The sequence below is a fragment of the Notechis scutatus genome, chromosome 1, assembly GCF_049901735.1.
Source record: "Notechis scutatus isolate UNSWTSFEM ecotype Mainland chromosome 1, rNotScu1.2, whole genome shotgun sequence".
Lineage (NCBI taxonomy): Eukaryota > Metazoa > Chordata > Lepidosauria > Squamata > Elapidae > Notechis > Notechis scutatus.
The window spans coordinates 241,579,580-241,605,370 of NC_142009.1; the positions used below are offsets into that span (position 1 = coordinate 241,579,580).

The following is a 25,791-nucleotide window of genomic DNA, read 5'->3' on the forward strand; positions in this document are numbered from 1 at the left end:
AGTCAGACTTTCACAGCCGTTTCAGTTTTAAATTTGGGGCTAGCCTACTGCTGTGCCAGAATGGTTTTTTCTTCATCCTGATTGGTTGGGAGTCTTGGCCTGTGTTTATTGGTCTTGGAGTTTGCTGTGTTCTGCTTGATTGGTGTTTCTAATATCTTCTGTCTGTTTTGTAGATTTTTTGGTCTTGATTGGCTGGCAACATTGTGTTTCCTGTATTGGAGGCTTTTAGTGCGGCTTGGCTCCGAGTAAATGGATGGCTATCATTTATTAGGAAGCTAGGTTTCATCTGGGTGCCTGGTTGGGCTGTGTTTGAGCTGGAGGTATCAGGGGGGATCTGTTTGTGCCCAGGTGTTTGCCTGGCTTGTGGTGTGGAGATTTGTTTGTTTGTGAGTGCAGGCTTCCAAATGATTGACAGTCTGGTGGAATCATCTCTTCTATTCATGCTTTCAGGTCTTTTTTCAATCTCTATGGCTTCTCTGATAATTCTGTAGCTGGGGTTTTCTATAGGGTTTTGGTGCCATTGAAGTCGATGCTATGACCTGTGGCTTTCATGTGTTGGACTAGTGAGGAAGTGTGTTCCAGCTTTTTTACTGCATTTTTGTGTTCATCCAGGCGGGTACGTATTCTTCTATTGGTCTGTCCAATGTATATGGCAGGGCATGAAGCACAGGAGACTTCATATATGCTTTGGTTTTCCAGATCAATTTTATCTTTGGGGTTTCTTAGGATGGCTGCTATTTTTCTGTCTGGTTTGAAGGCAGTCTTGATGTGATGCCTGTGTAGTATCTTACTGATTTTGTCTGTAGTACCTCTTATGTAGGGCAGGACAGCTGTTCCATAGGTCTGTTCATCTTCTAGGTCTCCATTATGTCTCAGTGTGTTTTTGTGGATCAAGCCGGTGATTTTGCTTTTGTGGAAGCCGTTAGCTGTCAGTACTTTAGTCAGGGTGCATAGTTCAGTCTTTATGTGTGTCTTGTCTGCCAGGTGTTTGGCTCTGGCAATTAGTGTTTTGGCCAGGGAGTTTATCTGTGCTGGGTGGTGGTGGGATTGGGCGTTGAGGTAGTGGTTGGTGTGTGTTTTCTTTTGGTATATGGTGTGTCCTAGTGTGCCACCTGTTTTTTTGTAGATTAATACATCTAGGAATGGTAGTTGTTTGTTTGTTTCTGTTTCCATGGTGAATTTGCTTTTGGGGTGTGTGCTGTTTAGGTGTGCTAGGAAATTGTTTAGGTTTTCTTTTCCATGGGGCCAAATCACAAATGTGTAATCAATGTATCTTAACCATAGTTTGGGTTTGTGGGTGGCATTAGCTAGGACTCTGGATTCAAATTCTTCCATGAACAGGTTTGCAATGATGGGTGACAGTGGTGATCCCCTAGGGGCTCCTTCAATTTGCTTGTATCTTTGTCCTTTGTATATGAAATATGTGTTGGTTAAGCAGTGTTCTGCTAGTTCCATGAGGTGTTTAGCTGGTTGGTATTTATTTATGATGATTTCAAGAGTTTCTTTTATCGAGACTTGAGTGAGGTCCATAGCATCAACTTCAATGGCACCAAAACCCTAGCCGCTATAGAAAACCCCAGCTACAGAATTATCAGAGAAGCCATAGAGATTGAAAAAAGACCTGAAAGCATGAATAGAAGAGATGATTCCACCAGACTGTCAATTATTTGGGAGCCTGCACTCACAAACAAAAAAATCTCCACACCACAAGCCAGGCAAACACCTGGGCACAAACAGATCCCCCCTGATACCTCCAGCTCAAACACACCCCAACCAGGCACCCTAGCTTCCTAATAAATGATAACCGTCCATTTACTCAGAGCCAAGCCGCACTAAAAGCCTGTATACGTATACGTATATGTATATGTATATGCATATGCATATGTATATGCATTTGTATATGTGTACACACACACACACACACACACAGAGTATAAAATTCAATAAAGAGCAGTGTTGTTCCTCATTGTCAGAGAAGCAACAGATGCAAAACTACATAAAAATCACTTTGAATGGCTAAGAATACCAAACATTGTGAATATAGGTATGGTTGTGCCACCCCCACTATTTTACATGAGATTTTGTTAACATGCCGTTTCTTAGACAAATCCTGCCTCTATTCCTGTTATAAATGGACAACCTGTTAGCCATAATTATAGGTAGTCCTTGGCTTACAACAGTTTAGTGACTGTTCAAAGTTGCAACAGCACTACAAAGTTATGACAGTTTTCCACACTTATGACCATTGCAGCATCCCCATGGTCATGTGATCAAAATTTGAATGCTTAGCAATTGGTTCATATTTACAACAGTTGGGGTCATGTTATCACCTTTGATGACCTTCTAACAAGCAAAGTCAATGGGAAAACTAGATTCACTTAACAACAGTGCAACTAACAGTGTTACTAACTGCAGTGATTCACTTAACCATGGCAAGAAATATCGTAAAATTAGGCTAAATCCACTTAACAATTGTCTTGTTTAGCAACAGAAATTTTGGGCTCAATTCTGGTCGTAAGTGGAGGATTATCTGTATTCCAATTTCTCTTCCTCCTGGGGCAGAAAGCACAAAATCTGGAATGCATACCTGCTCAATAAGCTGAACACAGTTAAAAGACATTAAGCCACTCTCCACCAAACCCAGAAAGACAATAAATCCTGTCATGATCTCAATGCATGACATGGCTCAACCCATGTTACATATTATCACTCCACCTACTTGCAGCTGGCCTTCCCAAACTTCATTCCTTCTTGCCAATAACTTCATCTCTTTAGTTGAAGTGGACTCAGCAAGGGCTGAAGCACTATCACCACACAGTTAATGTTGGGGTCAGATCCTATGCACCTCTGAAATAAGCCAAATTTGCTCCCAAGTGAATTGTGTGTGCAGGTACTTATTCCAGATTATGCTTCTGAAAATGACTTTGTAATTACTTACAAATGATTGACTGACAATATACTGATTGTACATAGGAATTCTCAAATTTTCCAACATCCATGCCACCCTATAATTTGTCCCTCCCTCACCACATGTGTATACATTCCACATACCTTCCACCCTCAAACTGGACACAAGATCAGAATATTGTGATGATATTCTCAGTAGGAGGAACAGTTCTAATTTAAATTCTGGCCCCATCTTTAAGCCCCATCTCTAGTCATACTCAGAATTTATTTTATTTTATATGTGTGTATGGCCATGTACAGTATCTCACAGAAGTGAGTACACCCTCTCACATTTTGTAAATATGTAAGTATATTTTTCATGTGATAACACCGAAGAAATGACACTTGGCTACAATGTAAAGTAGTAAGCATACAGTTTGTATAAAAGTGTAAGTGTGCTGTCCCCTCAAAATAATGCAACACACAGCCATTAATGTCTAAACCCCTGGCAACAAAAGTGAGTACACTCCTAAGTGATAATGTCCAAATGGGGCCCAAGGTGTCAATATTTTGTGCGGCCACCATTATTTTCCAGCACTGCCTTAATCCTCCCGGGCATAGAGTTCACCAGAGCTTCACAGGTTGCCCCTGGAGTCCTCTTCCACTCCTCCATGACGATGTCAGGGAGCTGGTAGATGTTAGAGACCTTGCGCACCTCCACCTTCCATTTCAGGATGCCCCACAGATGCTCAATAGGGTTTAGGTCTGGAGACATGCTTGTCCAGTCCATCACCTTTACCCTCAGCTTCTTTAGAAAGGCAGTGGTCACTTTGGAGGTGTGTTTGGGGTTGTTATCATGTTGGAATACTGCCCTGCAGCCCAGTCTCTGAAGGGAGGGGATCATGCTCTGCTTCAGTATGTCATAGTACATGTTGGCATTCATGGTTCCCTCAATGAACTTTAGCTTCACAGTGCCTGCAGCACTCATGCAGCCCCAGACCATGACATTCCCACCACCATGCTTGACTATAGACCAGACGCACTTTGTCTTTGTACTCCTCACCTGGTTGCCACCACATGCTTGACATCATCTGAACCAAATAAGTTTATCTTGGTCTCATTGGACCACAGGACATGGTTCCAGAAATCCATGTTTTTAAGTCTGCTTGTCTGCAGCAAACCATTCACGGGCTTTCTTGTGCATCATCTTTAGAAGAGGCTTCCTTCTGGGATGACAGCCCTGCTGACCAATTTGATGCAGTGTCTGGCATATGGCCTGAGCACTGACAGGCTGCCCCCCCCCACACACACACACCTTCAACTTATGCAGCAATGCTGGCAGTACTCATAGGTCTATTTCCCAAAGCCAACCTCTGGATATGACACTGAGCATGGACACTCAACTTCTTTGGTCGACCATGCCGAGGCCTGTTCTGAGTGAAACCTGTCCTTTAAACCGCTGTATAATCTTGGCCACCGCGCTGCAGCTCAGTTTCAGGGTCTTGGCAATCTTCTTATAGCCTAGGCCATCTTTATGTAGAGCAACAATTAATTTTTTTAGATCCTCAGAGAGTTCATTGCCATGAGGTGCCATGTTGAACTTCCAGTGACCAGTATGAGAGTGAGAGCAATAACACCAAATTTAACACACCTGCTCCCCCTTCACACCTGAGACTTTGGAACACTAATGAGTCACATGCCACCAGGGAGGGGAAATGGCTACTTGGGCCCAATTTGAACATTGTCACTTAGGGGTGTACTCACTTTCTCAACCTTGGAAACTTTAAGATATGCAGACGTCCAAGGTTGAGAAGCATTCATTAGCACAATGAAAAACCCACAGAATTTCCCTATTAGGGAAATGTATTCCATGCCATGTACATTTAAAACTTTATGCTGGAATAAATATGCAAAGGCTTTTCAAAATGTAAATCAACCTTGAAAATACATTTATCTTTCACCAAATACTCATAGGAACTCTAGGTTATCTCTGTCCAGAGCTTCTTTCATTTGCATGAAACTAGAGTAAGGTTAAATTTACTAACTGGGAAAGCTCCCTAGGAATTCTTATACCAAGATAAACAAAGGAGTCAGATCATGACTCCAAACCTAAACCTCCAATCCTTATACTTTCCTAGATTGTTACCGTAATCCAGTAGTATCAAGTAGGATTTCCTCCAGTTTAGAAAACAGCCAAACAAGATTCTAAATTCATGTATTATAAAACATTGGACAAGCTTAATTTGTATTCATAGATTATTCTACTTCCTGAGGTCTATACCTATGTGCTATTTCTGTAACTTGCTGGTCACAAGTTACCATTATAAAATGTTCCTCCTTTCTCTGTGCCATGATCAATCCTCTCTCACACAATGCTTACAAGTCCACACCCTGACAAATATCCAATTCTCCTCCAGCACACCTGGCTTCTCTGATGAGCAGGTTGGCGAATGGTGGGGAGGGAGAAACAGGCCCAAGGGATATCAAGGTCAGAATTTTCTAATTACTTACATGGTTAAGCACTCCAAAAGGAAGTCAAGCAGCTTTACATAAGACACAGTTCCCTTGATACCAATACTTTTGGTCTCCCCGTAGTTCCCTATTTTGATCAGAGTTGTATGGTGGCATATAAATTGGACTTACCCTCACATTCCTTGGGCTACCACTGTGGGCTCAAATCCAACAAGCAAAGCTGATCTGATTCTGGGGAAGTCATGCAGACAAGGATTTATGAAACATGCTGATATTGTAATGAAAATTGTAATTGAAAACTCCAGTATCTTTTATTAAAACACAGAGGAAAGTAGTGTCTGGGTTGCACTCTATAGATAAACCACACTCTGTGATCAAAAACCCACGAAAAGTGTTAGTGGGTGGGGGGTTTCTATGATGGTAACATTTTCAAATGCTTTGTTTTGTATCTGCCCTCAGAGCACTAAAACAGCTTGTGGAGCCAGGTCTCAGCTCAAATTAAGGCTATTAGTATTAGACCTTTAGCACCCACGCACAAATAAATAACTCAAAGTAGCAAATATACCTAATTTTCCTCCCTCTTATATTCCCCAGAACAGCCACCCTGTGAGATGAGTTCAGCTGAGCTGCTTTTATATCTAAAAGGGGGGAGGGGGGGCTAAAATTCACAGCCCCCTGGCTTCTAGGCCAGCACCTTACCGTCACCACTGCACCAAACTAGCTCAGTAAGTCAATCATCTTTAGTGGTCAAAAGAAGATTTCTCAACTTCGTTTTGTGTATTATAAGTATGGACATTTATATTATGTGGACATATTAAATAGGGTTGTGCAAATTATGTTACTAGTTTTGTGTTAAACCATGGATGAAGGTTGCAACTCTAACCGGGGATAAACAATGAATGAAAACCTCCTTAAAATTAATTGTGCTACCAGTTCTATTTATAATTACTGGCGGCAGCAATAAATCTTCTGTTTTACATTATACAACCAATGATAACCATTCCCTATTATTAGAACTTGGCTCAATACTGAATGAGAAGTTTTGTGTGTGCAAATTACCTAACCAGGCACAGCTTTCTGAAAAAAAAAAAAAAAAACCTCCATGAAGGCAAACAATGAACAGTTTTGTATCATATTGTTGTGGCTGCTGCTACATTTTATGTTCTTTAAGCAACCTGTTTAAGATTCATGTCAATACTATGTTAATTTTAAATCCACAATCTAATGGGAGTATTTTTCCCCCCATACTCAGAAACACAAAAACAAATCAGGGTTTTACATTTGTAGGCAAGCGGGAATGGGGTATCTGAGAATAGCTTAAATAATGATGGGTAGTCTAACAGCTTTTCCTCTCACCTCATATGGAATTCATTTTTGCGTAACTACACATCACATTAAGCCCAGGTTTTCTGAAGATCACCGAATCTGCTTTCATTCAGTGAGATTGGGCGTTGGTTCTTACCTGACACGCCATTTCTCTGGAGCCGTGAGGATCATCCAGAGAGTGGGAGGTGCTTCAGTCTACGCCGTTGATGGCTGAGCTCAATCACTGAGGAACGCTCCGCCCTCCATCACGTGGCTCTCTTGCGTTCCCCAGTTTGCGTGAAGACGAAGGTGAAGAGAAGGACGTTGCTCTGCTCTCCCTAAGCTAAATAGGTCATTGGTCAAACAAGGCCCCACCAGACGGCAATTAGGGTGGGGCTGGATGATCCTCACGGCTCCAGAGAAATGGCGTGTCAGGTAAGAACCAACGCCCATTCTCCTGAGAGCCGTTCGGATCATCCAGAGAGTGGGACATACCAAAGCTTGGCTGTCCCTACGGGAGGGACCCCGTCTGGTCCTGCAATCTCGAGGTTCCCTGAAGACTCGCTGGAGGACTCGCCGCAAACGAAGCCTCCGCCGAGGCAAAGGAGTCAATCTTATAGTGTCTAATGAAAGGAGAGGGGATGCCCAAGTGGCTGCCCGACAAATATCAGAAATTGGAGCCTGGGTGGCCCAAGCCGCCGAGGTGGCTGCACTTCTGGTGGAGTGTGCTGTGATCCCCTGGGTACGGCAGTGCCTGGGACAAATAAGCCTTGAAATGGTAGCCCTAATCCAGCGGCCGATGGTTGACGGGGACACTTTGTGGCCTAAGGATTTGGGCTGGAAGGAAAGGAAGAGAGATTCTGACCTCCGGAAGGGTTGGGTACGCTTAATGTAAATGCGTAGGGCCTGTCTTACGTCCAGTGAGTGCCAAAGCTTCTCCCTTTCCGCGAGGGATTGGGACAGAAGTTCGGGAGTATGAGTTCTTGAGCCCTGTGAAAGGTCGAGTTAACCTTGGGCAGGAAGGTAGGGTCCGGTCGGAGGACCACCCTATCGGCATGAAATATGCAAAGGTCCTTCCTTACCGACAAGGCTGCTAACTCCGATATGCGGCGGGCGAAGTAATAGCTACCAGGAATACCACTTTGAATGTGAGGAATGGAGAGAGGCTTCCTGAGAGGCTCAAAGGGTTGCTTAGTCAGAGACACCAGGACCTTGTTAAGGTCCCAGGTAGGGTATCGGTGTATGGTTGGGGACACAGGTTGGTGGCCCCCTGAGGAATGCCCGAATACGGGGTGGTGGGAAAGGAACCCAGGTTATCACAGTCAATGACTGTGGATAGCGCTGCGACCTGACGCCTTAGGGTGTTGGGGAAAGCCCTTTCCTCAGGCCCTCATGGAGGAACTCCAAGACCTGAGCTATGGAAGGTGACAGCGGGTTGATCTGGAGACCATGACACCACTCGCAGAATCCCTTCCAAGTGGCGTTGTATATGCGGGTTGTTGAAGGTCGCCTGGCGGCTAAAATGGTCTCAATAACTTGGTCGGAAAACCGTTCTTTCCTTAAGCGCCTCCCGCTCAACCTCCAAACGGCTAACTGGAGCCACTGAGGGTCTGGGTGTTGAAGGGGCCCTGGGAGAGAAATATCCTGGTCGGGGGATTCTCCAGGGAGGGGCCACCGATAAGTTGCGGAGGTCTGCAAACCAGGGGCGCCTGGGCCAGAAGGGTGCTACTAGAATCAGCTCTGCCCTCTCGGAGATGAGCTTCTGGAGAACTCTGGGAACCAGGGCTAGAGGCGGAAGGCATAGGAGCCCTGTGGGCCAGGGGCAACGGAGGGCGTCGTGATTCTCGGCCCCGTGGGAGGGGTACCTGGAGAAAAACCTGGGAGTTGCGTGTTGAGTGGGGAGGCGAAGAGGTCTACTAACGGAGACCGAACATTCTGGTCGCTTCCCTGAATAGTGACGGGTGGATGCGCCATTCGGACTGGTCCACCGTGGTCCTGCTTAGCCAATCCGCTTGGGTGTTTGAGTCCCCTGAGATGTGTTCGGCTCTGAGGGAGAGGAGATTGCGCTCTGCCCAACGGCAGAGGCGTTCGCCTCCCTCATCAAGCGGATGGACTGTGTGCCCCCTGACGGTTGACGTGAGCCTTGGCGGTGACGTTGTCCGTGAGTATGAGGACATGCCGCCCGCGTACTTGGGGAAGGAAACTGCGCAGGGCCAGGAAGATGGCGTGGAGCTCCAGCCAGTTTATACTGCACCCCCGTTCTACCTGAGACCATGTGCCCTGAGTTGAGAGCGAGAGGATGTGAGCGCCCCATCCGGACAGGCTGGCATCTGTGGTAAGGGTGAGGCGGTGGGGCTCCTTGATGAAGTGACCCTTGTTGATGGTGGGGCTGGTCCACCAGAGGAGAGATGTAAGGACTTTGGAGGTACCTTGACTGTGGCCTTTGAGTTGCTTCTGCCGGTCCGCTGGAATGGGAGCAGGAACCATTGTAGGGGTCTAGCGTGTAAACGGGCCCATGGAACAATGGAGATACAAGAAACCATTTTACCCAGTAATTTGGACAATTCTAAAATTGTAACCTTCCTGAGCTGCCTGATATGCCTGACGGCTTCCTGGATACTAAGGAATCTCTTGGGGGAGAGGAACACCTTACCCTGCACTGAGTCAATGACAGCCCCCAAGTGGGAGATCCTTGTAGATGGGGATAGTTGGCTCTTTTGCCAATTAACTAGGAAACCATGGTCTTGGAGGGCTGAGATAGGAACCCTGATGTCCCTCTCTGCTTGGGGTCTGGAGGGAGAGAGGATGAGGATGTCATCCAGGTAGCAATGGAGGCGGACCGGGAGATTCCTGAGATGAGCCGCCAGGGCGCGCGAGGACCTTAGTGAAGGTCCTCGGGCAGAGGCTAGCCCAAAGGGAAGGGCGACATATTGGAAGTGGCGGTGGTTGTAGCAGAACCTGAGGAATTTGAAATGGGAGGGTCGGATTGGAATGTGGAGGTAGGCCTCGGAGAGGTCTATGGAGGATAGCCAGTCCCTTGGCGGATGCTGAGGAGGATGGACTGCAGGGTGCATCTTGAACCTGCGATAGACCAGATAACGGTTAAGGCGTTTAAGGTCCAAGATGGCCCTCCATCCTCCGGAGGATTTGGGGACTACAAAAAGGTGGGAGTAGAACCCTGCCCCGCTGGGAGGGTGGGACGGGTTGAATGGCCTGTATTTGGAGAAGATGATGGATTGCTGAATCCATTAGGTTGCTTTGATGGGGTCCCTTGAGGGGGACGCCAGAAAGAAGTCAGGGGGCGCTCTTGAATTCGAGCGTGAGGCCGAAGTCTGATGGTATCACGGACCCAGGTATCAGAGGTGGAAGAGTCCCATCGGGTCGGCAAAGTGCTTGAGGCGTCCGCCGATGGGAGGAGGGACGGGATCTATCTACGCCGGAAGGGCCTCCCTCCTGAGCTCCCTGAAAGGGCGCCTGTAGCCGCTGCCCTCCTGTTCCTATCGGCCGGATCGGTTCGATCCTGGGGCTGGAACGGTCGGGAGGAGGGGGGTCTCGAGTACCTTGGCGGGAAGGGAGACTGGTAGAAAGGGCGGGAGGAGCCTCTCCGAATGGCTGGGGGCCTCTAGACTCTGACCTCCGAAACAGAGGAGGGAGAAATTTTCTCTTGCTCCGGGTTTCAGATAGCAAGGGGTCCAGAGCCGTGCCAAATAGTTTGTCCCCTTTTATGGGGGCAGTAGCCAGCTTAACTTTGTTTTAACGTCCGCCTGCCAGTGTTTAAGCCAGAGCAGGCGCGAGCAGTGACATGGGACGTTATTGCCCGGGCAGAGAACTTGACCGCATGGAAGGTGGCGTCAGCGGAAAATTCCGCCGCGCCGTCAGTTTTGCTATGTCCTGGTGAGCCCTTGTGTTGAGGGGGAACATGTTGCTTCAGTTGCGAAGCCACCGGATCGAGGATCTGGTGAAGAAAGAAGCCGCAGTGGCTGATCTAATGGCCCAGGAGTCTGCTTGGTGAGCTCTACTGTGAGGGCGAGCTCGGACCTCTTGTCCTCGGGTTTCAGAGCCTCTAGGGGGTCACTGGGGAGGACGAGGAGGCCAACCCAACAATGGGCTCATCCACCTCGGGGTGTTGAGTAAGTCACAGAAACTCGACTCGAGGTTAAAGAACCTCCTCTCCAGGCTGGATGGGCGGAGGGGCCCTAGTAGAATTCAGTTGATTTGAGACCAGGTCATGAAATAGGGGTGGAGCCGGGATTACCTCCGCCTCCACCACGGGTTGACTAAAGATGGCGCCCTCCTGACCCTCTGCTGGGGAGGGGAGAGCTGAGGAGGTTTGCACCGACAGGCCAGAGATGTTCCTGGCTTTGAATAAAAGGGATTTAAACATGTGTGGCTTGAACAGGCTCGTAACAGTGGGTTGGTCCGGGTGAGACCTTCATCCTCGGACATGTCCCCCTCCATAGGATCTACCTCCGATAGGGGCTCCTCTTGTTGCATAGACCCCCATTCCATTTCCTCTTCCCCCAAATTGGTCTAGATACTCTATATCCTCCTCCGGGTCCCTTTCTGGGAGAGGACTGCCCCCTTGAGAAGGTACCTGACCACGAGTAGGGTCTGATCTAGGCGAGGACCTCATTGATGGTGGGTCGTGTTCGGGCGCCAGTGAGGGGGAGTAGACCTGGACATCTGTTGAAGGCCCTCTGCTATCCCCTGGCGAATGGCCCGCTCCATCAATGCCTGTATGTGCGCAGGGATCTCGGATGAGGGGCCTCCTCCTGGCGAAGACCAGCGGCCGTGGGCGTGAAAGTAGCTTCAGGAGGTTGTCTGGTTGATGGGCCGGGAGCCTGGTGTCCCTGGGATGGGCTGCGCCTGGAGACGGGAAAACAATCTGGAGGAGGGGGGTCTGGAGGTAGAAGGAGCGGAGGGTGCTGGAAGTACCGGTTGTGTCTCTCTGGACAGCCTGTCAAATTCCCTCTCGAGAGCCCTGTGACATCGTAGGGCGTCCTCTCTGAGAAGCCTTAGAGGTGTCTTTAGGTGTTTCCTTAGGAGTTTCCTTAGGAGTTTCCTTAGCCTGTTTGCGCAGGTGGTAGGATTTGGATTTGGCCTTCAAAGAAGGGCCTTTGGTGGGAATGTCATCTGCCATTGTACAAGAAAGGACAGTAATACAGTTAAAGGCGGTTGGCTCGCCAAGGGTTCGACCTACAACAAAGGTCGGGTGTCCTTTCAGCTGGCCCACACCCCTTTTGGAATTTAGATGTATAAATTCTGTAATATAGATGTTGAAATAATTCTTAATACTTATCTGCACAAGCAGGATAACAATCCAATGAGACTTGGAATGCTAAGGTACAATATCAATAAGAAAAAAATTACAGGAATAAACTCACTCAGGTCTATCTATATGTGAGTATAAATATAAACCTATATATGAGGAAATATCTAGACCTGCATACAGGCAGATATTCCAATGTCTATTAGAATTAGAACTATTGTTAATATTCTTGTTCTAATATTATTATTAGTAATATATGATTATTATTAATATTATTATTATTATTATTATAATTATTATTGTTGTAATTATTAATATTATTATTATTACTCTATTAATGAAAGATTGCCAATTATCCGAATTAAACGCCTGAGGCTGGAAGAGAGGCCTCTGGCAGCTGGAGCTCCCAGGCAACAACCGGGAGGATAGGCTGCAATCACTTGCCCTGAGCGTGCTGTGGAAGCCAACAATTACTAAATTGTACCAATTAGCAAAGGCCCTACAGGCTGAGAGGCCTGTGCTAGGGCCGGTTACTTCGCAGCGCTATGAGGCCTCAATCTTTTTATTTTATTTTTTTAAAGATGGCGCCCGCCACGTGGTGGCGCCCAGAGGCGATCGCCCACGTTGCTAAAGTCCCGGCTGCTCAGGGCAATGAAGTTTTTACTTCTCCGGCCTTAAAAGAGGCCGAGGAAGCCAAGCAGTAAGCCGCCTTCTTAGGGCGAGCGCTTATGTGGGGAATACCAGCAGCACTTATCAGTGCGATCAGTAAAGCTGCTGCAAGCGCAGCGAGAGAAACGGCAGGCAAGAGATCAAATTGGGGGAATTAGCGCCGGCCGAAAGTCGCCGCTCTACAACCCTGGGGGCGAAAGAAACGCGCTCCCCTTAAATCCCCAGTCCTGCGCCAGAAGGCTAAGGAAAACTTGTTTTTTTCTATAAATAGATTCAAACCTGAGAGCAGTCTTGGATCGGCCAAGGAGTGAGAAATGCACAGCCTAACTTGACGACGGCTGAGCGCAAACTGGGGAACGCAAGAGAGCCACGTGATGGACGGCGGAGCGTTCTCAGTGATTGAGCTCAGCCATCAACGACACAGACTGAAGCACCTCCCACTCTCTGGATGATCCGAACGGCTCTCAGGAGAATTAGATATCCATCTTAACAGGGCTTGAAGAGAGCACAGCAACAAGTCATCAGATAGAAAGAGCTTTGGAGCCAGCTGATCATTCCCAAAACGCTGTAACTGCAATTTACTGCTAATATCTAATATATTCTTGCAGTGCTTCCCATAGACATCAACACAGGCCTTCAGGGACAAAAGCAGCTCCCTATGAAATGAGTTTCTACCAGCAGAGGGTCAAATGTGCTGCATTCCAGCCTCCGTAAATAACTCTCTAGAGTTGCTTAGCATTATGCCAAATAAATGTGCAAGCGATAAAACAGATGATATAAATAAACTGCAGAATTTGAAAGAAAAAAGTTGTAATCCAAAAACTGCCAATGGAATATCTTGACAAGGAGGGCCTTGGCACAGACCACTACTGTGTTCTCTCAGATAAATCATAGTGAAGTTCTGCTTATAAAGAAGGTCTGCCCTTTTAATTAAAAGAGCAGAAACAAGCCATCTGACTAGTTGCTAACTTTGTATGACAGTTTCCTTTTTAGGCCATAGAAGAACCTTTAGCAGATGTTCTCTCATTCCACTGACTTAAACAGGTCTTGATCATTCTTTATCAGCAGCAGCAACATTAAAGGCCCAATGTACAATATAAATGTAATGTTTTATCAACACATTTAGCCCCAGGCCATAGTCCCCAATAACAGCTCCAAACAAGAGATACCAATCCTTTAATATGAATTGTTTCAGTTAAGTAGCCCAAAGGGGGCTTTGAAAATAATGTAAAAACAGATGAGTTATTTTTTTTAAGTTCATAGTTTTCTGAAAGTTAGATAAAATTAGTAGTGTCACGTTGCAGAGAACCATGAAAGCAATCAGGAATGTTTCAAATGGAAGTAATGGAAATTCAACATTTATTTTAATGCAAACTTCTGACATTGCTTCAATCCTCATTTTGATAGTATGTTTGTTTTTGCTACTTCTGTTTTTAGTTTCCTGAAGATAAGGCATCATCATCATCATATACATGGTTATAAACCACTGTGAACATCTCCATTTCTGGAGAGGAAAAGTGAGATAAAAATTCTTAAATAATTATGATAATTTGGGTAACCAAAGCCAATATTCATATATAATAAAAACAGAACATTAGTAATATTAGTATATTTTGTTTAGTTTGTTTTTATTTTATTTGTCAAACCAAAATTACAAATCCAAATGAAGAAAATAACAAAATCAAAATGTGACAAGGACGATAGGCATGCCAGTACACTTACAAATGCCCCCTTTACAGACTTTTTAATTATGGACTGAGGTCCACAGAAGTTAAATTAGAATTAAAACTGTGAAAGTTAATGGCTGAGACAACTGACTCAGGTTAAGATATTCCAGACTTTGATAACTATATTACAAAAATTCAATTTTTGACAATCAAGTTTAGAGCAGTTTACATTAAACTTAAAAGGGGTTATTGACATGTTACATTATGATTAAAGCTAAAAAAGTCATTTACAGCTAAGCGTTACTATGTACAATTTTGTATACAATATTTAAATCTGACAAGCGTTACAGTTCTAAACTATCCAAATCAAGAATTTCAAGCCAAGTAGCATTATGGACAGAGGAATGAATGCAAGAGTTTTCTTGTAAAGAACTTCTGAATTTTCTCGATTATATTAATGTCCGATATGCAATGATTTTATCAGTGTAATATTTGATATTCTGTAACACAAGTGGAACTTAATAAAATACCACAATTAGAATGGTTGAATCCAAGATTCCTTTTAGTTGGACTTGTTACTCCATTCTCTCCTCCCTCCTTCTAAAATTCTTCTACCTCTTCCCACTCAATGGAGCTGTTTGAGCTACTGATGCTTCCTTTCATATGTGGATAGTACTATTATGAATATGTGTTCAATAGCATTTTCCTGCACGTCAGAAATAGAGGGAATATTGTGTGGGTTTCTTTCACATGTATTCTTGCCGCTAGTTCTTTCTTTGTCATCCTTTTTGTTCCCTCTTTGATACCTTTCACAGTTGAGGTTAAAAAGATTAAATAAATATATTTGTGTTCTTTGGTTATTGGAACCAATCATTTAATAGATTTCATGCTTCATTGTCCCATGAGAATGAAGTCAGTTATAAATCTCCGATACATTATTTAAAGGAGTGTCAAGGACACTCACGAAAAGTAACCAACTGTTATTAATTTCCCAATCAATTAACTTTAAAGCCAATCTTTTGTTACAAGGTTTTGAGCATACAAACCTTTTCCATAAATTGAAGTAAACAACATAATTCAACCATTTTTGTCTTGGAATTGCTTGAGTCACAATTCAAGAGAGGACACTTATGTGGCAGGTACAAAGATAAATTAGATATCTCATGTTTATATCATTTGAGAGGTTAAGAAAAGTATTCCAGTATTTGGCTGTCAATCCTTCGGGAAGAAATGAGTTTTGGACTGCATTTTCAAACTGACCGTAGATGGCAGACTGCCTCAGGTACAGTATATGCCACTATTTAATAACTCAGAAAATTGTTGCTCAAATGGAATCCCAGCATACTGGATGTGGAAATGAGGAAAAAGCCAGTCAAAATGGATAGGGCTATGTAAAAAAATACTTCTGGTTTACAGTTTCACTGTAGGAGTCACTCAATGATTCAATGATTTTGTAATTCTCAGCTGACAAAAATGTAATGACACTCATTCATATTCAGTTCACAAGAGCGTGACTTGGAGTTTTCAGGGGTTTTCTCAATCTTTTTCAATCTCACAAAGGAAAAATGGGGCAGTTTTGCAATATCATGTTTACATGAACAGGCAGGCTGGGGCTGTGAGTGAATCACGTTATTGTCTTCTGTGACAATAAACATAATAATATCAAAACATTTTTTCATCATTAAAGGCCACATACCTAAGGGGGGGGGGGACACTAGTGGTAGACTTCAGCATTGATACCTGCCAAGATTTCTTTATCTGATACCTGCCAAGATTTCTATTTGGATATGCAAGAAGACATTAAGTAAATGGCTCAAACAGAAATAGACCATTCTCACTGACCCCTTCTTCTCTCCTGTCCTTTCAAAAAGAAGTAAAACTTTGGGACGCTGCCGCATTAACATGTTTCTATATAACCCAGAACTCTGAAAAACCAAGGTTTTAAATCATTAGTGTTAAGTGGTAGGATTTAATTTTTTTTTACTACCGGTTCTCTGGACGTGGCTTTGTGGGCGTGGCAGAGGAAGGATACTGTAAAATCTCCATTCCCACTCCACTCCAGGGAAGGATACTGCAAAATCTCCATTCCTACCCCACTCCTGGGGGAAGGTTACTGCAAAATGCCCATTACCTCCCCATCCCACTAACCTGCTTTCTAGCTTCGTTCTCCTGTGAAGAGCAACCAAAGAAGACCCAGCCGATCAGCTGGGACTCAGGAGGCAAAGAATAGATGGGGGCGGGGCCAGTCAGAGCTGGTATTTGCCGGTTCTCTGAACTACTCAAAATTTTCACTACCAGTTCTCCAGAACTGGTCAGAACCTGCTGAATACCACCTCTGTTATTGTTACTGATTGTATGCTTATGTTACTGATTTGTAAACATCTTCATTCATATTACCATGGAGCACCACAAAGATCCATCAGGCAGAATCAGGTAGAAAGTGATTGCAAAAGTACTATGGTCTTGTGGAATTCGTATCTGCACAATTCTTCTTGTAAGTGTAATTAGGCTTTTAGAGATACCATTCATTCATCAAGGGCAGCTCTATAAATACCTGAGAGAAGTTACTAAATGGCTGTTAGTCTGTCTGTCTGCATCCCTTATTAATCTTGGGCTGGACTGAAAAACCAAGAGATACATATGCATACCTGTGAGAACAAAGGACAACTCCTTGAAGCAGTGACACTGTCATACGCTCCCAAGGTTTGGCGCAGGCACTTCACAGACTTTTCAAGTCAACAGTGGATACAAATATACAGAGAAGACATTTCTGCCAAACTTATACTTCCGTCCTCCATGCTCACCCTTTTTATAGGGCATTATTTACTGTACTCTGATACCCTTTATATTAAATATATTATTATATTTACAGGGTTCATCATTAGCACAAGACAAGTAACATTGTTCCTTATTATCATGTATTGTACGCAACAGAAGCGGTTATGTGTTGGTTTTATTTAAGATCAACTTGCCAGAGATCAAAAAGGGATTAGTCTTATAAGCAAGCAACGTATTCTGTACCATGTTTGTGCCAACAGCTTATCAAAATGAACCTGCTGGTCCAGTATTAAATCCAAGAGTGCTATCACATCATCCTTTTAAGGCTTTAGCATCTGACACAGCAGCTTTTTCTATCTCAGTGATTTACTGAAAATATGTTAAAATGCTTCTCCGAAGGGTCTCGTCCTACTTCCTTCCTAGTGATTAAAATGAATAAAGTAAGCATACAAGACCCTCAAGGTCAGGGAATCTGGGAAATGCTTCTATAGAGATCTTGTTGATTTAATTCTCCCACATCACTTACTCTGAATAACAAGCTTCTGCATGGAGTAGCTTCAAAAATCTATTGAATTAAATGTGCAAACTGTTTCCTTAATTCCTCACAATCAAAAGTCCCAGCATGACATTCAGAAGAAAAAGTTCATTGGCATCAATCTAATATTAATATTGTTTATTTCATATATAGGCCACCCAATTGCCAAATGACTCTGGATGGCGTACAATCCGAAACCTTTCTATCTACCTATCATAAAAATATAGCTGACCAGAAGAACAAAATACTCAAAACAAACAAAAGGAATAAAAGGGGCTCCATAATCACCCTGCCTCAAGGCACAGGAGAACCACCAGCTCTTCAATAGTTTACAGCAATAAGGATAAAAGCGGTAAGAATCTCTGTAGAGAGATGATTCCAAAGGACAGAAATTGCAATAAGACCTATACATTCCTTCCTATAATAACTGCAATAAGACCTATATATTCCTCACTTCCATAGAATGTCAAAGCCTCTTTTGTTATAGCAATCAATGAAGCAATAACCTGGATATAAATGAATAAAACATTGGAGGGCTTTTTATTAGTCTCAAGAGATGTAAATAACTAAAAGGCATCTTTCACATAACTACAAAATTGTTTTTTCAGTCAGTGGGGGAGACAAAGTAAGATGATTCATGCCCTCTTGGGAATTAGATAGTCTTCCTCTTTACCACTAGCTCCAACAATATTTGTATGTATTTTTTCATCTTTACTCTGGGCATTTTTGTTTCCTTAAAACGAGGGCAAAAGTAAATGATTATAACTGATCAAGGCCTATGCAAATATTCATGTTTCTGAGCATATTTCAAAGGAGACCAGAAGATCTCATAGTATTTATGCAACACAATTAGAAGACAGCAAGAAAGGAACACATAAATTTTGTTTTACTTAAATCAAGAGTTTGCTGCATAGAAAATCAAACACATCTTTAACTTAATTTAGTTTGGGAGTTTCCTGATTAATAAGATTCTGGGCATCTTATTTTTAAAGTGAAAAACAATAAAACAATACAGAGAACAGTCCATCAATTCATTCAGTATCTCTAAATCAATTCACCTGAAAATATTTTTTTTATCCCAAAAGAAGTTAAAATGTTATGATGAATTGAACTGTTCATATACAACAAAAGTAAACTGCAGAATAAAGTTAATCTTCTTTACATCAGTTCACATACTTACCATTCTCATCTTGAGGTAATAAATTATTATACTTTAAAATTTTACTTTATGCCCCATATCAGTAAAGTGGAAATTAATAAAGGTACTAATACACAAGAAGAAAAATAAATAAAATTCAGAACTATTTTAACAGTTTAAAGAAATGACTGGAAATAAAAGAATGAAATTTAAGCCGAAACAAATTTAGTGCTTCACTTAGGAAACAGAAACCCAATGTGTAGGTGAAAGATAGGGTGTGGTCCAACAATTGGTAACCACGTGGACCCAACCATGCAATCTTCTTGGAAACACTGTAATGCAGATTTGCCACTGCATTCTTCCATGATGTTATTTTACTTCTCAGCCTGGTCTACAGACCTGGTGGTCTACCATCAAAATACTGATCTGGTCTGCCCTGCATGTCTTACAAGCTACGACCAGCAAAGTGTGCTATCTGCTGAAATCTTGGAATAACAGTTGATTAAAAATTGAATATGAGGCAGTAGTGTGATGAAGCAGAGACAAATTTTAAAAAAATGTTAAGGTTTTAGGAACCAAAATTAAGCATTTAGAGAAACTGGAAAAAGATTCAAGGTCAGTAGAGTTTATCAGAAAATTAGAACTAAGTCCTAGAAAAAGACATTAAAGGAATTATGTATGTTTAGCGATGAGAAAAAAGAAAATTAAACAGATAGAATTACAGCCTTTAAATACTTAAAGAAATGTCACACAAAAGAAGATCAAGAACTGCTCTTTCTTGTTCCAAAATGCAGGGCATGTACTAATGGGTTAAAGTTACAGTAAACCAGCTTTGAACTGAAAGTTAAAGGAAAAAAGTCCTAACACTAATAGCAATTACTTTCATCAACAATCAACTTGCTGGAGAGATGGAATGCTCCTCTTTACTGATACGTTCAAGAAGTTGGACAACCATCTGTTTGTGGATACTCTGATTTAGATTTTTGTACTTAGCAAGACTTGGACTTGACCTAAATAGCCCCTTCCACCTTTGTAATTCTATGGTATAGATTTGCAATCACTATCACTTCAGTACAAATTTGGATTTGTAAATATTAGTATACCGATTTTTGTGACTGTAATTTTTTACCAAGGAAAAGTGTGGGAGTCCACGTTACAAAACATGTGCAACCCTATTTTAAGACCCATGATTATAGGCATCTGCAAGGCTGTTGCCATTTTGGCATGAATACCTCAAAAGACCTTTAGTTAACATCTTATATATAGTGGTTAAACATCTACAAAATATATGCATTCTCAAAACCAGACACTCCAGAGCCAAGAAGCCCCAACAACCTTCTTGCCATGTCTCTAATTTTTCATGAAATTCAAAACTATCTAATTTCTTTGACTGCCTCTCATTATGGTATGCATAATTTCAGTGCATACTATTTGGATGATTTATTTCAAATTCCATCCATCCCCTTGTAATGATAACTAATTTTTACATCAGTTATCTAGGCTTATGTTATCAGTAACTATACCTACTCATACCTACAGGCTTCTAAAAAGCCATAACTTAACTGTTATATATCCTATACCTGAATGATTCTATCCTATGTCTCCAAAATAAATTTATTGATAAAGTATGTTTTGATAGTAAGAACTATGAATCAGTGGAACAGGTTACCACAATGTTTTTTTTTTTCTCTTTCATTGGTGATTTTCAAACAAAAGGCTGAATAGTCATGAACTGGAGACAGCGTAAATCCTACAGTGTACAAGGGGTTGTACTTGATGTTCTTTGGTACCTGCCAATTCTATAGCTCTAAGAAGAAAATAACTAGGCTAAGCAGACACATTCAGTGCTGAACATTAGAACAGATAAGCATCACAAGATAAAGAGAAATGAAAATTAAACCAAAATCACCAAGAACCTCTGAGAGCCAAGATAATCATGTTGGCCGTGAGCATCTCTACATTAATATTTCAAGTGTTATTCAGCTTTGCTAAGATGACACAATACTGTTCTTCATTAATATGGTAGTGGTAGATAGGAGACAACTAGAAATAAATCCAAGTAGGCACGGGTATGTGTCCATGTTTGGGCTGACATTATGGTGATAAGTAAGGCGAAGCATGCTTACTTAAGTGGCTTTGTCTAGGGTAATGAACTCTCTGCAGGAGAAAAAAGCAATTTTATGATTTGCCACCTGGCTGCTATTAGTTTGCACATTTTGCCAATAAAGTCATTAGAATTTGCTACAGCTTCGATTCCTTATGGACAGTCTTTAGTGCTAACTGGGGAATCATATTTCTCTGCTATCTTGGACTCCATTCTGAAGATGCCATCCCAGATCCAGCAACACAGCGGCCCCCAACCTTTGCAGCACCAGGGACCGGTTCCGTGGAGAGGTTTTTCCATGGACCGGAAGGGGGCATGGTTTCATGTGCTGTCTGCATGCTGTGGATGGGGCTTCACTTGTTTCCACAGTCTGGTTTCTGGCATGCCACGGCCTAGTGCCAGTCCATGGACCAGGGGTTGGGGACCCCTGCAGTAGCATTTGACAACTACCAACCAGCTCCATCCTTCCCTGTTGGGGGAAGGTTATTGAAATGATGACAGTGGATCAACATTGCAGCCCTTTAAAGGAAGAAGATTGTGTGGACCTTTTTCAATTACGCCCAGGGCCAATTTTGGGATGGAGATGGCCTCCTGGATCACCTGTGTTAGGACCTGGATGGGGGAATGTGTGCTTCTCCTAGTCTTGTTAGATATTTTGGTGACTTTTAATACCAGCAGGTAACTGAGACAAGGAAGTACTGCTTTTTTCGTTGCAGCAACGAAGTTATAGAATAGCCACAATTTGGAATAGCCTCAATTTGGCTGGCCCTCTTTGTTGGTTTTCCACAAGCCCCTATAGCGTTGCTTTCCAAGTCTGGGTAAAGGTGATTTTTATTTGGATAGTGAGCTTCCCCTGATTTGAGCCATTGCTGCAATCTTTTATTCTCTATTTTTGTAATGTTGTTTCATTTTTAATTTTTATTTAGGGTATGTTTTACATTGTATTTTTATATGAGTCACTGAGAGTCCTTTTTGACTGTGATGATATACAAGTGTTTAATGAATAATGCTGCTATAATTTGCTATTGCATCAAGGATTGTTGAGAAACATTCCAAACATAATAGGCACAGCCTTTATTAGGCTAACACAAAGGTCATTTAAACCATGTAAGCTTTTAAATAAGAAACTACTACACACACATAGTATATAAATAAATAAAAATAAAAATAATCTCCACTCATCTCTCTCACTGAAGAACTCTAAGCATCTTTTTTTAAAAAACAGATGGAGACAAAAATGGCTGGTGTTGAAGTGGTGGAGATTGTTTTTGGTCATAGTCTGAAGAAGAAATGTGTGTGTGGGAAACCACAAACATTCAAGTTATTCCAACAGCAATGGTTTTAGGCTGCATTGAAACTCTGTCTTCTGAGATGAAAAAAGAAAGAAACTCATTGCAACATTTTTAAAGCAGTTATTCAGAATTACCTCAAAAACCCAGAAAACTCCTCAGTAGACGACAGAAGTTGAAAGGAACTACACTGTTTTTGTATTTTATATTATTTTAGATTAGTGTTTTAGCCAAAATAAAGAAAACCAGAGCCAAAGAGGAAAACAAGTACAGAGGATATACCTACCAAGAACAGAAGTCTCAGATTCAAATGATAGAAAATTATTTATTTCCAAGGAAAAATCCTCTTGTTGAGCTGTTAAATTCAGCTTTCTATCAGACCAAAGCCAAGAGTACCATGATAGTAATAAGAAGTACAGTTTGAAAAATAATAACCAACATCCAAATATGAAAAGTATTTTTACTCTCTATGTGTAGAAATGTGGTCACATTTAAAAATTAATAGCAAATCACCAACTACAAGAACCACAGGTTAGAATTGTGTATTTCTAGATCTTGAACCTGTCAGTTACTGCTATTCTCTATTTCCTTTGCTGAAGGGGCCATGCTTTTTAATTGTCCTGAATTAACGAAGTGATTAAAGATTGATCACAGAGTTGATTTAAATTCCCAATGCCGTATTGTAATGCTACAACCCATTTGGCCCTGATGATATCAGACCTCCGACATGAATTACATACAGTTCCGAAACCACCTTTGCCCTTGCCCTTCTGGTTTATTCTATAGGAATCCAAGTTTAAGCAGAAAACAATACAAAAAGTAGATTATAACATTTCCTGCTTAAATCCTGTTTTTACAAATTTTTGCTCTTATGTCCTTGTTTTGCTTGTTGTTGCTTTCAATTCAGAGTTGACTCCTGATGATTGCCTGGACAAGTATTTTTGGCAAGTGATTTGCTTTCTAGGGCTTAGAGAAAGTCTCTGGCTCAAAGTCACCGAGCTTGCTTTGTGCTGAAGCGGGACTAGAACTCTGTCTCCCAGTTTTTAATCCAATGCCTTAATTACTACACCAAACTGGCTCTCCTTATATCGTATCCTTCTGATTTATTCTGTAAGAATCTAAGACCATGCATCTACTATATTTCAAAGGTGACCATATGAAAGTAATTAAAAATAACATGAGACCTATTTTCATACACATCCATCCTCTTTTAAGTATTATCCAATGTTACTTATTAGGGTACCCCAACAATAATAGTGTTTTCCTTTTTTCCCCTTTGAAAGTTCATTAGTCTCAGCCATCCACTTAATATTTTGTTCTACAACTCAAGCAATGAACAGAATTCCTTTTTAAAATCTATTTAGTAGATAATTTCATTACATGGCATTATTTTGACAAAGGGCCATAGGCCAGGACATTTTCAACCCATCTGAGAAACTGATCTTCAAAAGCCTTGATAATTTCATGAAATAAAGAACAGATCAAGTACAAAGCAGTGTGACTATCCCAGAAAGTTCCTTTAGCTAGAAATCATCTAACAGTGTTCATGAGTTCATAAACCATAATTAAATTACTCATTATAGTTTTGGGAACTATGAAAGCTGGACAGTCAATAGCATGGTCAGATTTTAGACACTGTCCCTTCTCCTATAATAGTGATGGCGAACCTGTGGCACGCAGAGCCATCTCTGCCAGCACATGATAGGTTGCCCTGGATCAGGTCCATTGCACATGCGCACGTGCCTCCCGCCAGCCAGATGATTGTTGGGTATCTGCCGTGCATGGGGGGGAGGGGCATGCATGGGAGACACACACGCATGTGCAGAGGTGTGCAGTGCGCAGGGTTGCGCATGCATGTGCAGGGGGCATGGGTTGTACACGCACTGCATTATGGGTGCAGGCACGCATACGCACTTTCGGCATGCAACGACAAAAAGGTTAGCCATCACTGTCCTATAAGATTCACTGATAGGCTTCTGGCAAGAGGTTGCTGCTTTCATCAGAATGACAAAAGCAGTACATTTGTTGTACAAGGGCCACCTGTTTTGTATGTATGTGCATACAATGTCATATCACAACGCACATGAAAAAAGGCAGGTCTTGTGTCGCAATGCCACCAGGCTGATTTTGCCATTCTGTCACTCTTGTGGCTATGTGCTTCCAGTTATTAAAAGGAGAGGTGAGGCTTCAAACACACAAGTAAGAAAAATTGCACAATTGTTTTCAGACTGCGTCTCCTTAAGTGGATCAGCCTCACAAAATTACAGCATATTACAGAAAAGCTCGGAAATCTAAACCTCTGGTCCCAGTGACCGGCCCAGATTGGATCCTGCATTACATCATCATGTGTTATGTAGAGCTTATGCTGGGCCATCATAATTATAAGCAAAGAGCAAATATCTTGAAGAACTCAAAACCGCCATTCACAAAAAGAGCAGCATCTTATAAATTATGAAGTATTTCCAAGGAATAATCATAAAAAAAGAAAAAGCCCATCTGTAATTCATTTTTCTTTGTTAGCCTCTATTGTAGAAGCATTCCAAGACATCAGAGGAAAGTATAACTTAAATTTAAACAGACCATCCATCATCCCCTTGGGCTCCTCTCAGCCAGTATCACAAGTGACTGAAAGGAAGATTCACCCACCAGATTGTTCTTGTGTCATGCTCTACAGAACAGCTCTGCTTGCCAAGAACAATTAGGTCTGACTAAATCTACCTTTCACTTCATTAGGAATCTTAATTGCTCAGTTGCTAGGTGAAAAACTAACTTCTCCTGACATGCCATCAGTCCTACTAATAAAACCTAAACTGTAACAAAATGTGCTTAAAAATAGTAATGTTCTCAGGCCATCCAGGTCTAGCCCAGACTGTGTGAAAAATATTAGTTACATTGGCCCTCAGATCTAAAATTCCCTATTTTTTAAGGATTGCATTCCAAGATCTTCTGATTTATTTTCAAATATATTGTACTGTACAAGGAAGATTTATTTTTACTGCGCTATGGTATTCAAATCAAAGAAAAAATATTTGCATTTTAAATTAATCTGTAAGGTTACCTAATTTCATAAAAAGATCTAAAGGATACATTGCATGTTTTCTATTTAATGCAAAAGTCATAAGCAAGCCTTAATATTTTCTTTAATATTATCTGCCATTGATACAAAAAATGAAACAAAATCGTTAGGACACATTGTAGAAAACAAAAGAAACAGAAGTAACCATGCAATTATGTAAAAAAAGAAAATACATTATGCCATGTTTGTTTTAACAAAAAAAATAACCCAAAATGGAAATTCTTGTTTTTTACTGTAAAAATTCTTGTTTTTTACCCTTTTTTACTGTAGGCCTTACGCATTCAAGCACTTTTGACTATATTACAAACTCTTAATCTGTAAGGAAACTCACTATTGCTTCCATTATCAATATTTAACAACCTTCCCTTTTTAAGTCAAAGCCATTACTTTTGGACAAAGGTAGCAATTCTTTTTAAGGATGAGGTGCGCGGGTAGGTTTTTCGTTTTAAACGAGTATTTTAAAATTGTGGCCTTGTTTTATTCCAGAAAATACTATGGGCCTGGTTTTAATGCACTGAAAAACGAACACGTGTTGTGGCTGCAGCAAAGAGCAGGTCTGGTCTTTATTACGATGAGGGTTGCACCGAGTGAGGTGTTTTTTTT

At 42.0% G+C, this 25,791-nt stretch overlaps 1 protein-coding gene across 4 annotated transcripts in view; it reads right to left on the reverse strand.

Moving 5' to 3' along the window:
- The window catches only part of OSBPL5 (oxysterol binding protein like 5), a 160,801-nt gene that overhangs the window by 111,014 nt on the left and 23,996 nt on the right, over positions 1 to 25,791 (reverse strand). The gene's annotated exons all lie outside the window — the stretch shown is intronic.